This window comes from Lepisma saccharinum, chromosome 28 (genome assembly GCF_977018435.1).
Source record: "Lepisma saccharinum chromosome 28, izLepSacc3.1, whole genome shotgun sequence".
In the NCBI taxonomy this organism is placed as follows: Eukaryota; Metazoa; Arthropoda; class Insecta; order Zygentoma; family Lepismatidae; genus Lepisma; species Lepisma saccharinum.
This window is the reverse complement of record NC_139256.1, coordinates 4,296,766-4,310,566: the sequence shown is the minus strand read 5'-3', so window position 1 is coordinate 4,310,566 and position 13,801 is coordinate 4,296,766. Positions and strand designations below refer to the sequence as shown.

At 40.7% G+C, this 13,801-nt stretch overlaps 1 protein-coding gene across 1 annotated transcript in view; it reads right to left on the bottom strand.

Moving 5' to 3' along the window:
• Positions 1-13,801, bottom strand: part of LOC145980575 (homeobox protein unc-42-like) — a 148,567-nt gene that overhangs the window by 101,701 nt on the left and 33,065 nt on the right. The window lies entirely within an intron of this gene.

The window sequence follows — 13,801 nt, the reverse complement described above, 5'->3', positions numbered from 1 at the left end:
TCCAGTGTTCTCTGTATCCTGTACCGCCTTCTGATTTGGGGGAAGGGATAAGTAAGTATTTGTATTTTCTTCTTTTGAATACATAAATGTCAAAGAAAGATATGATGTAATATGTGAAAATTCAGAGTTAGAGCATCGATTTGTATAGTTATCAATGTAAGTGTAGCCACAACCAGCCATTCTAAGTAATTACATAAATTTTCTGGAAGAATATGACTGTACTTGAGGGACGCAAATTTATTTCTTGCTAACGCGTACTTTACGATTTTGTTACGCCACTGCGTCAAATATTTAATATTACAAGAACATGAAGACGTAACAACAAAATGAGATTCACAATTATTATTATCATCTAAGTCCTAAAATTCAAAGTTAACTGCTGCAATTAATGTGCAACAAAGTCAAATTAGCTGCATCAATTGAATACACCAAAGATTTCACACTTATGGTGCAAATGACTATCGTTTTAAGATTTGTTGATGTTGAAACCGGTTGTGTCGAAGAGCTTGTAGGTAGATACTTTGGGCCCCTAGACAGGATTGTAGTTTAGCGCAGCCCCTTTCCCCCGCTCTATCAAGCACCGACATTCTATGTGCGTCCTTCGATATTTTCTACTTAAGCCATGGCTTGTGATATTTACATCCTACAAACTTTGATATGAGGAAACAAAGATTCTTACTTGGTATTTCTGATTTTTTTAAAAAAATTTTAGCACATTTAAGGATATTTCTGTTGTCTTACTGCCTAAAGAACATCGGGAGTGGACCTATAGTTTAAAGTGGGATCCGAACCACCATGTGCTTCCACCGAGTATCGAACCCGGTACCCCTTGATTACAAGGCGAGGACACTACCACTGCACCATAGGGGAGGACCCCCCCAAAAGTATAATGTAGAACCACCACCAGTCACAGAAAGTTCCAAAATATTTACGATGGCACTTTTTGCGAGACTTGGTTCGTACTCCTTTACAGGTGACAGCAGTGGCAGCAATTAGGGGCGGGACCGAGAGAGTGCAGTTGCACCCCCCAACTCTTTGACACTTTTGCACCACGCTAACCTCATGTACCAAGGGAAATTAAACTGTCCTTGCCCCCCTACTTTTGCACGTTGGCCCCCTAGTTTTGGAACCCAATCGCCGCCACTGGGTGTGAGTGATACAAATGTTTTCTAGCAAGGAATAAATGTCAAATTGATAAAAGTTATGAACATTTTGAGTGCTCCTAGAACAGTTTAGAATCTAAAAGTTGGCAATGGTGACTGCGTGACTCATGTATCTGGAGACGGTGCAAAACCGGAATGAGCGTTCGCTGAAGATAAACGAGCTTCGTCTTGCAAGGCCTTCCAGTTACCCGTGGGCTTTCGATGCTTGACGGGTCAAAACCCAGGTATATAGTTTTACTCGCCCGCCCGACCAGCCAGGCGGGCCTAGTAAGCGATTCTGGCCGTTGTGCAGCCCTCTGGTTGTATCAAAAACTTTCCCACTGAAAATTTTTGGTGGATTTTTTTTTGTGGCCAAGATTGTTGGTGGGGGAAATCCCCCCATCCCCACAAGATTTCGCACCCTGGCTCCAGAGATACCTGGGACAGGGTATAGAGTGCTGCAGCGAGAGGATTTCGCTCGAGCGCTAAATAGTTCGCACGGACGACGCTAGATAGCGTACGCAATTGAGAGCTTCTTTGCTTGAGCGAATAACTCTCGAACAGGCAAAACGAGCGGTATACGGTCGAAGCTCAGTAGTACACGTATAACCTAATTTGTCTGTGGTGGTGGGCCCTGAAATATGGATCGTGAGGTGAAAGAGACAGTGAAATTGAAACTTAAGTAAGGACAGTCATTATCTCCATGTAAAAATGTGGTTTAGTCTATCTTATCAATACAGTAGATGATTGTGAACTGAAACTCAGGGCGGATATTTTACATACATGTGTCTGCGATTATATTCTCCTTAAAATTATATTCGAATGCATAAGCTGGAGGGTAGAAAACTTGAACGAGTACGAACGAGCAAAAATTGTCGGGGGAGGGGGTGGGGGAGAAACACCATGTTATTGTTATTATTTCGACACGTTCATAATAACTTCGAATTCTACACACTTTTTCTCTCTGAAGTGCAGTGTAGAAAGTTGATCAATAAAATGACGGCCTTTGACCGTCAATTTTCGCTGCCATACAACCACAGTAAAAAACCTGCCCATGATCGTTTTTAAAGTATTACATAGTTAACATAATTTAATGATTCAGGCTTTGAGAAAATATTTATGATGCCTCAACTGCAATTTATAATCATTATCTATTTTCATGCATGATAAAATATTCAAATTTGAATAAATTGCGTCCAGTTTATATAAATTAAGAGGAGTTGTTAAATTCTGACAGAATAATATTGTAAATTTTATGGTTACTTCTAACGGTGTGGTTGATTTCGCATTTATGGAATCAAAATTTTAATCTCCAAGAGACTTCGATCGTTATGAGATTCACAACTGTTCAGGAATCTTCGTACAGCAAAATATTTCGATACCGAAATGATCCCACATAACTCTAGTCATTAGTAAAAAAGAAATGTATGATGAGAATTACTCCTTCATTTACAGGGTAAAATCAAATTACTTTTCACTAATTTGAACGACAGCTGACAGATTTATAAGTAGACCCTATTCTATACCCTAAATGGTTTAATGTTTACTAAAGTTTTCATTACAACGCAGAGTAGTCAGTTGTTTACGTAACAATTAAACTCCATCTGTTGGCTAAAAATTAGGACATTCCAATTTAGATATTACGATATAAAAGGAATGGACATGAAAGTTAACTCTACTTAATATTAAAAAATGCCACACTAATAACAAAAAACAGGATAACGCTATTTAATGCGCTGATCAAGACAATGCTTACACATGCATGCTTACTGCTACGTACAAAGAGTACCCGGAATTTGTGAATAAAACAAAAAATACGTGGTTAATCATCAATATTTATTTTGTCGCCTTCAAAATAGGCCACATCAGATTCAACACACATATGCCAACGCTTAACCCAACACTTTTCAAACGCAGAAGACGGTATCGCTGAGATCCTTCTGCGAATTTCCTTTAATGGATTCAATTGATTCAAAACGCCTTCCCCGAAGTGGTAACTTGAGTCGCGGAAAGAGAAAAAAATCACACGGAGTCATATCTGGATAATATGGGGCTTGGGCGAGGACATGTGTTGAGTTTTTGGCCAAAAACTCGCGAACGCGAGTCGGAGTGTGCGACGACGCATTATCGTGGTGCAAAATCCAAGAAGTGTTTTTCCATAACTCTGGTCTTTTCCGGCGAACATTCTCAGGCAGACGCCTCATAACGGCCACATAAAACTCTTGATTCACAGTTTCTTCCGCTGGAAGGAATTCTGAGTGCACAACAACACGATAATAAAAGAAAACAATGAGCATGACCTTAATTTTTTAGCGACTTTGGCGTGGTTTTTTGGGTTTTGGTTCATTTTCGAAGCGCCATTCCGAAGATTGTTGACCTGTTTGCATGTCATACTCATACGCTCATACACCCATTTCTCATCACAAGTCATGGTCCATTTCATGAAGGTTGAGTCACTAGAGGCTCGCGAAATCATGTCTTCAGCAACATCCCTGCGATGTGCTTTTTGCAGGAAATTCAGCTCCTTCGGAACAAGTCGCGTTTCATGCCTAACACATGAGTCAAAATGTTGTGAACGGACATGTGTGATATGCCAAGCTCACGAGCCACCTCTCTCACACTCACACGCCGTTTTCCAAGCACCATTGTCCTGATTTTTCCGACGTTTCCGTCAGTCGTCGACGTGAAAGGTCGACCAGAACGGGGCAAATCAGCAACAACTTCTCTGCCTTCTTTGAAAGCCTTGTATACCATGCATACGCTTGTGTTTTCAACATACACGAATCACCAAAGGACCTTTGTAGCATTTTCAACGATTCAGCACACGACAGTCTGTTGGCAACACAAAATTTCAAACAAATTCTTTGCTCGATATTTGTCTTCATTCTTCAAATCGCAGGACACTCGTCAACACAACCAGTGGCGAAGCGTCCTAAGAGGCCTGGAGGCCGGGCCTACCCTAATATATTTGTATATTACGGATTATTTTATTACTTATTATTTCATTAAACAACGCTTAATAAAAGAAAACTGAAATTCTAGGTCTTCCGATAATTACCGTAAGTTTCCAACCCTGCCTGGAACTCTATCTGCGCATTCAGCGAGGCTCGCCTGAGAATGCCTCAGCTGGTCCCATAACAACCTATGTGATTCGTGTGGGAAAACATAATTTCAGGGGCGCGTTCGCCTGTAACGTAAACCTTGAGGCCGGCCTTTGACTTCCGAAGAGTGCCGATCGTGTACGAGCGCGTGACGAAGCAGGCAGTGGACGCAGAGAGCTTGTTGAAGCAGCGTTTCCATGGAAGATTCAGTGTGTGCCGGGAGCGGGGCACACCTAGCTGCCAACACGTCGCGAAAATGTGTTGCTAACACCTCTAAACCTGGCCTCCTAACCTATCAACGTAGGCATTATTAGAATTCTTCTAACTGCAAATAACACCAGTCTCGATTCAGAAAGTGAAAGTATTTTATTTATTTGAGGAAAGGGATATTGAGGCGAAATTTGCTTTCATGATTAGTGACATAGCTGAAAACGCGCTACTTTTAAAAGGGGCAAAGTACAGTGCAAACGGTATTGAGAAAATACATGTTTCTGAAATTTTCTGGTCGGTGTGTTACACAGAAAGGTGTTCGTGTTTTCATGTAGCATTTCATCATTTTCTAAATCATATTATAATTTTTTAAAAAAGTCGCTTGTTGAAGAAGAATTGTATGCATAAAAGGGTTAAAAAGAAATAATTGATTGATAGATTTAGTTTATTGTACTTGGTTTTCTTCCATTTTTGGCTAATTGGGAAGATGAGAATGAGCGATAATATGATGACATTGACGAAGGGACACTCACAAAGAACACCTATGCCCAGGTGGGGATTCGAACCTGAGGCCCTTGTCGTAGCACGCTGTTATAACCAATCCGCCGCGAAGGTCAGCATTAATAAGAAATAAACGCTAAGTGACGATCAAGTGATCCATTTCTTTAATGCGAGAAACATTTACAATACTGTTATTGAAGTAGCAAATACTTTTTACGAGCAGTTTTAATATAAGAAATGTAAGAGGGCTGGGCCTCACAGAACGGCTTTTTCATTGGGTGACTGGTGGTCAGAACATCGAGTCCCATCGTCACTGTTTTCTGACCTTCGAGACAGAAGCGCCTTTATTCTCAGATATCTAATCGAGACTAGATTAAAGTAGAATCTGAACCAATGCCTCCAGGGGGAATCGAACCTTCTACTTCTTGATTATAAGGCGAGAGCGTTAATCACTACATTATCCTTTACAATCCTTATCCATCCCGACTTTTTCGAACAGCAGTAGATGAGATTCAGACAATATGTTATATTTTATTAACTAGGGTCTACATTTTAACATACTATTTTTTAAAAAAATCACAGGCCCTCAATCCCTGCTCCGTCCTGTGCCTACCCTTCCAGAGACAGCACGCTTCGCCACTGAACACAACTAATGTAAACAGCTGCTGTGCACAAACTGATGGACAGATTACTCTACCCCTCTGCGTGGTCATTCAGTACAGTGCTGCCATCCTACGGACAAAATGAATTCTCGATACCTCCAATGTGGGACTTTACCAGCCAAATTCCGGGTACTATTTTTACTGAAGGTACGTAATTACAAAATTTACAAATAAGGCAATGGGAATAATATCTGGCGCAGACAGATATGTTTCAAGCATTCAAATTAGGAAACTATATAGGCTTATGATAAGATAAAAGATCAAATTCTGGATTAAACAACAACAACATTCTAATCCTACTATACATAATAGGGCAACGGGATCCGTTATGAAGAATTCCTAAAAATCCACGACTTAATTAAGTAAAATCGCAGTTTAATTATCAAAAGGACAAGATTGGTGCGTGCATAGCGTCAGGCATTCATTAAAAGAAACCGGAATAGTAATTAAAAGCAGTATAATCATGACCATCTCTCTCTCATAAAAATTATATTATAAAAGAAATGGATCGTGATCTAGCAGCTACCTAGCCAAGTTTAACATATAAGTAAACCCTGTTATATACGTACATGTGTACAAGCAATCAAGTCAGTGGGCGTTCGTAACCATTCATTCGCAATTATCTCAGAACGGTTCGCTTGCGACTCATGTTAACTGAGAGTTTTTTTTCTTGTACTATCGCGTACTTTTCACAGTTTCAGTTTACGAGATCACTTCTGGACCAACCTGTACACACATACACACACAGATATATATGTATATATATATATATATATACAAATGTGTATATATATATTATACATATATATATTTACTTTCTAAGATGAGTAGTGCATATATATTACCCCCCTTCCCCCAAAATCGAAATGCTGAAATCCCTCGGGCAACTTCCCCTTCCTTCCCCTCATATGGATAGAAACGTGGTGGCGTTGTTACATATTTGAGCCACACCCCTCGTCGCGAATCCGTATGGTGCGTCCCCGTATGGAAATCTCCGTTAGGTGCGCTTTCGTTCGCTTTCAATCTCGAATAAAAAAGATGCTGCAATACGAGTTGATGCGGCTGAAAGCTTTCCTATTTTTTCATTCTTCCTTTCACACTTGAAACGTCGACCGAGGAAGGAGAAGGAACGCCGAAATTCAAATTCGACACCCCACCCCCTCTCCCGCCGCCCCGTGTTCCTTGGGCGCCCTCTCAGGGAATAAATCGAATTGCAGAAAATCCGAACCTAAAGGTCAGAGAAAGCCTCTGAAGGAGAGGGATGGGGGGATGGGGGAGGGAGCGAAATAAAATTTTGCTAAACAAATAAAAGTTGAGAGAGAGAGAGAGATTTCCGCCAATGTCTCAATCGCTGCTTCTTTCCGCTTAACTCTATTTTCCGTGCGTTTACTGGGTTTTTCTTCTCTATAAAACCACTCACTCATTCAGCCATCATCCTTCATTGCTTCTTTTCAAGGCTCGTTTTCCCTCCTCCCCGCCCGCCCAGCGGTGCTCCTTATTGGATTCCTATCGTGGAGGAAGGCGCCGGCGCCCCAAGCCGCCCCACTAACGTCATTATGCTAAGATGCAACAAAATCCTAACAATATTATGCCGTTTCCGTAATGACATTTATTACGGCGAAAAGTAGATGATGTTCCCGCGATTACGTTGCGGCCGTCCGCCATGACACTGATTGAAATATTCTGATGGAATTTCTTATTGGGTAATTAGATCACGTGATCGCGTTAGCGCCGGACTCTCACGGCTCTGGCAGCGTCCATTGAGGAGGCGGGAAAATAGGGGAGCGGGGCAACTTCACAATATCTCTCATTAGGCTAATTCTCTCTCTCTCTCTCTCTTGCTCGCTTTCCTTGCGAGAGGCAGGGAAGAAGGTTACAAACAAGTACATTACAGAGGGGAGGAGACGTAAAGAGGGCGGTACAGCTCAGTGAGATGCGATTCCTATTAAGCGAATGTACCTGGACAAACCGTTTTTTGACGGTTTTTGCATACCAGTCGCATACCAATGCCCTGCTGTGCTAGATAAATATATGTCACATGGAATGTTAGAATGCCTGAAGACAGAGCGGTTAAAAAGGTCTATAAAGGGACACCAGGAGGGAGAAGATTAAGTGGAAGGCCAAGGAAAAGATGGTTGGAGGACGTTGAGGAGGACCTTAGGAGGATGGGAGTAAGACGGTGGAGACGTCGAGCAGAAGACAGAAGAGAATGGGCTATCATTGTGAGAGAGGCCAAGGCCCTTTAGGGGCTGTAGCAGCCAAGGAGTAAGTAAGTAAGTAATTCTGCGTTAATCTATGCTAACCAAATTTTTTTCGAGTAGCCTATGCCTTCTTTTTTATCGTCGTGAAAACAAAAAAGTAGTTTTTTCTAGTTTTGCAAACGATCGCCCTCTTTGAAATTTTGTAAATAAAGAACGGGTTGTCCGATCGTGGTGAAATTTTAGTACAATGCAGGCAGAAAGGTTTTGAACACAATTCTTGATTTTGAGATTATTGAAGTTTGTCAAAAAACAGTTATCATAAATTAGGCGAAATGACTTTTTCTTAGTATTAGGTAGTGTTACAAATACAACGTGGCAAAACCGCACACAGTTTCCACGGTTCAACGGGAATTCATCTTTGATTGATTTATTGAAAAAGGTTATTTACCTTCCTTTTCTGTCACTTTTGGCTAATCACGACCATGAGGATGACATATGAAGAAATTCATGTAAGAACACTTACAAAGAACCTCCATTCCACGTATAATCTGTCCCGGGAATCTCTGGAGCAAGCGAACGAAAGGATGCCTCTGCGCAAGTAGTGGCTCGAGAGGGCTCGACCAATGAAGTGCGAGGGAACGGGATTGCGTGGAGGGGGAAAGCGACTGCAGTTAGCAGCGTGTACTGCTTCCCTCCGCCCACTCGCTTGCTCCGGAATGCGCGACCTTGCTCCATAGATTCCCGGTATAGTACACCTTGGACTGTATGTTGCAGGCTAGCGAGGCTCTGGCGCCCGGGCTCACAACCTCCAGTATAATCCTCTGTGGGGCTCGTGTCGTGTCCTGTTCTAACGTGTTTATGGTTTTCCCTTCATCAATCTCACCTTACCAACATTCATCCTCATCTTCGCGATTAGCCAAAAGTGTAGAAAAGTGAAGTAAAATAAACCAAATCAATTAATCAACAAGGAACACCCATGCCTATACCGCGTTTGTGACAACCTGTCCCGTTTCCCACGCTTGCTGATCGCTGGCTTTTCTAGCAGAAACCATGCGGCATTGCCGCTGCAGACCGCGTGAACCCCGTGCTGGGAAGCCGAAGCCAGGCTGTGAATATAATACGCGGAATGCACAAATATACACAATTCCCCTTCCTGAATGATCCAGCTAAGATGACACTAAACAGAAAAAGGACACAAGCCAATATCACCAGAATAAATTCCATATTTTAATATTCTAAAACGCACACTAATCAGCACCACGCTTACAAAACAAGCTTCTTCAAGACACAAACAAAACCTCAACGTGGCAACAGCGTCTACGTAAGCGCCTTTCTCCTGCCTTCCATTCGCTCCTTTCTGCCCAGCAGACGCCTTTTTCCTCGTTTCTCATTGGCACCGAAACTGTCGAGCGATCGCTAGCGCGGAAAACGGGACAGGTTCTACCTGGGATTCGAACCCTGGACTTCTAGTGTCGTAGCGCGCTGTCCTAACAACTCCGCCACGAAAATTTATCTTGATCTCTAATTTGTTTCAAATGGTCAGATAACCAAGTGGCCTATTTTTTGTGATTTTGGCAGCAGGGGTATAAGGGGTGCCCCTTCCACGTAGTAAACCCTGAACTGCATTTTGCAGACTAACGAGGCTCTGGCGACTGGACATACGGCCAGTATAAGCCTCAGTAGGACTGTGCGTGGTTCTTATATACGCTGAGTGTCGCTTTGCAGCCTCAGCCGAAGTCAGAATATTTTAGTCTCCGATATTACAATTGTATTATTAGTTATACTTTAGCTAAGGTAAGGGCTGGATCCCTTATAATGTGACGGGTGCAAAATAGCCCAAGTGCTGACGCACCCTCAATAAAATCTTGGCTGCTGTTTGTGAGGTTTTTGTTCTGCAGCGAAATAGCAGATTTTTCAGTTCAAATAAAGTTTAAAATAATTTTCCTTAACCTAGTAACAAATTTTATTGTCCTGACAGTAGCTAACCCTGTTAAGATAATTTTTTTCCCCGATCGAATTTTTAGTAATAAGCAAAAAAAATTAAATATTACTGTTTGACAACCAAATTTTCTTCTCTGCTAATTCATAAATTTATCAGTGCATTAATCATTTCTTTGTAGTACAAAATGAAAACATTGTATTATCTTCTGAAAAATATTGTTTATGAGTTCAGTAAAGAGGTGTCACGGAACTGGGACGCCAGTGAAATCCCACTTCACTTTTAAAATACAATTTAATCGGTGGATGCAATTAATTGGTCAGTAAGTAGCATTTGATAAGGCTTTGTTTTTGGTGTTTTGGTCAGTTGGCAGCGCTTCTGGCTTCACGACTAGTTTCCATCCTTGGGATAATCATGAACCAAATTATTATTAAAGTTACAATTGAGAGAGGCGAATTGCAGTTGGGTCATCTCACTGAGAATTAATTCTAACCTATACACTTGCACTGTTTATATAAACAATATGTAATAATGCAAACATGATCAATGCTGACTTCGATATTCTAGAAATTAGCGTATTGTTTTGAAAAATATAGGGGTCCACAGCCGGAATAGATGGTTGTTATTGTATGTCCTTATAAAAATGCGTCCCATTGCCACAGTAAACTGAACCATAAGATGAGGAGTAAAGTTAATAAATAAGGAAACAAAAACCTATTCTCTCAAGGGGTCTCGGGTTCGATCCCCTTTGGAGACATATTGCGCAGTGGTTCATATCCAAATTTAAAATTAAACTGTAAGGCCAATTCCGTTCGACCTATCATGAGCATAAAGTGAGCTTTAATCAAACTTCAAAAACAGTTCTTTGAGCCTGTTAAACTTGGTGAAAAAAGACAGAACATTTTTGAGTTTTCCAAAAATATTAGGCATGATAATATATCAAAATCGTGCCAGCTGGGAGGGGTGATCGCCCCTATCGTCCTCCCCGTGGCACTCAGGCTACAAATGAAAATTTCCATCTGCCAATCTAACTTATTAGAACTCTCTGCATAGTATTTATTATCCTGATCGTCGAAATGTGGTTGATCTGTAGCACCCTTGGCAAAGACCGAATTAAACAGGTTTGACTGTAGCGAGAAACGCACTGCTTTATTTTTTAATGAAATTGAACTCAAAACATCCCAAGACGTGCTGCTCTCGGCGAAATATAATGGAGAATGTAAACGAACTGTTTATTCCGTCACATATGCTAACGAGAGGAAAATGAACTCTCAAAAAAAAAATGGTTAGAAGAGTTGTTATTTTTCGCGTTCTATTCCCGACCGCACAGAAAACAATCCCCTTAACTCCTATCCTTTTTTGGACCCCCAACTTCCCCCTCTCAGTTAAAAAGAACGGTGCCCCGCGTCTTATGTTGGGGGAAAATCAGAATATTAGATTATTTGCAGCAGGTTAACATTTGTTTGTGCGACCGCTATGTAGAGCAGACGTCACAAATTGGTTTCCACGGGTTAATGGAGGCTTTTTACAAAAGATCGCTTCGGAAACGAAGTTTCAAAACGCAACAGAAGAGTCAGTCTTCGTGCTCCGTTCCTAACGTGATTAATTATTCCAGGGTACGCAGGTACGCGTGCCCACTCCAGCTTAATTTCGTATTCCATTTCTTTTGTCGCAGAACGTTGCGTAGGGCCCACGACGGATAGGGGGGGGGGACGGGGGAGGGGGGCTTTCGGGCGAGAGGCAAGCTTTATATTTCATGAGGCCAGCTTTGCTGCGATGCTCAAGATGCCCTAAAGATGCTTCGGTTAATTGTTGCGCCTCAACAATGATATAATTACAAAATCAGTTTCGTGTTCTGGATTTTTTTTGTGTGTGCGAGACGACAATTACGCAAACTTAAGGACTGTCACTGTTAAGAAGATTGTTAAATCAGATTTATAATACGTCTTATTTCAGTCTGCGAGAACGTAATTAGCAATAATTTCTTAATCGGATTGTTGTCACAACACAATATAAACGCTGTGATATTTTGTTTCTTCATTAATTAACCCTTGCGACTAGACAATGAACTGCTTGGTAAAATTGTTGTATTTGTTGTGCGTCTTCCCGTGTACAGACCAGTGTGCGGAAAGTTACTTTTTAGAAATAACAGTTAAGGTTATAGTAATTTTATTCAAAAAGTAACCGAGTTACAGTTACTTTACACTTACTTTCTGCTGGAAATGTTCTTGCTAACAAATTCCACACAATCAGTAATCATTCATTATAATAATAAAAATTTATGAACACTTACAGGTGTTTTATTTATGTTTCTGATGCATAATGTAAGTCTTCACACACTTGACCCTCTTGGAATTACAAAAAAAATGCATACTTCTCCTTCCTCGCTCTCTTTTATATGTAACTTTTGTTTCCTTCCTGTTTTCTGTAATTCTATTCTTTATTTTTTCCCTCTATCGATTATCTGCTACTCCTCTTCCTTCTGCTTTCTCTCTCTCTCTCTCTCTCTCTCTCTCTTTGTCTGTTTTGCTTCAATATTTCTCTTCTTTCTCTGTCCCTGTCGTCTCTCTCTCTCTCTCACACACTCTCTGTGTGCGGGTGTGTTGTCTCGCTTCTCTATTTCTTTCCTTATTTGCCTCTTCCGCATCTTTTCCTTCTTTTCACCTCTCTCTGTCTTCTTTTATTCTCTTCCTCTCTCTCATTTCCTACCGTTTCTTTCATATCTTCCTTAAAACACTTCTTTCTTATGATGACATGTAACCATGATTTCAATGTATCCAACTTAAGGATGGAAATTATATCAAAACTTTCTGCGGGTACCCATGTAAGAACTACATAATTGATTCAAATTCAAATCAAATTTTCTTTATTAAAAGGCGAGGTTGAGCCACTGGCTGTTCTCCCACCTAACCCCGTTTGCAATTTACCTGGTGTACATAAACAAAATCGTAAAAAGGTGAAGAAAATACAAAAAAAAAGGAAAAAATGGTTACAAGGAAAGAACAAAGACGAGATTTTAAAAAATAAAGACAACACATAAAAAAGAGAGAAAAAACACATTCACGCACACACACACACACACACACACAAAATATTTCTGAGCAGGACATTCACGCAAGGATGTTGAGATTGATGTACATGATTATGCTAGTTTTGTGAGGTACGATAGAACAACGCATACGTAAATGTTACAATATAGTTGAAGATTTGTCATGGATTGTATTGGATTGGCGAGGCTCGTATGTAATCTAAACTGTATTGTGTAGTGTTAGTCGTGGGAGCTTGAACGAAATATTGCCTTTAGTTTATTCTTAAATTTGTTAGGACTGGGGAGAGATTTAATGGAGTGCGGAAGTTCATTCCATGTTTTTGCCGCTGAAAGTGTAAAAGACGATTTGAAAATTTCCAGCGAGTGCGCTGTTCGTGTACTCATGTAGTGACACACATACACACACGCGCACATTTCTTGTGTTAAAATAAAACTTTATTAGTTTTTATTCTTACCTATAAAAAGTTGTTAGTACGGTGTACCGTGTGTACTTCCAGAAAAAATCACCATGTGGTGTGTATATATTAGTACAACATATAAATATAAATGATGGAACAAGGAGCCAGATCTGCTTGAATAATTTTAATTCGAAAACTTTCCTATGTCGGCGACGGAACTTTGTACGTGTTGGTACCAGTTCAGTTGCACCAGTTTCTTTCTTCTCGTTTTCAAACTCAACAAGATCCACTCCCTCGACAATGACTTCTTTCTCACTGGAGTAGAACGATCCAAATTAAATATAGCATGCAAGGAAGCGTAGATTCTTTTCCTTAGCCGATTTCATGAAATGCTTTTCACCTTAGCATCCAGAGAAGACACATGCTTTGGAACAGAGTTGCCAAATTAACTTTTCCTCCACGTTACAAGAGTTTCAAGTTAATGATTAAAGTAACTGTTGATAACGTTACTTCCGTGGGCAAAAAGTAACTCTGTTCAGCACCTGAAATGAAAAATATTGACTGTGGGGATGTTTGGACGAGTCTTGGGGTTATCTGG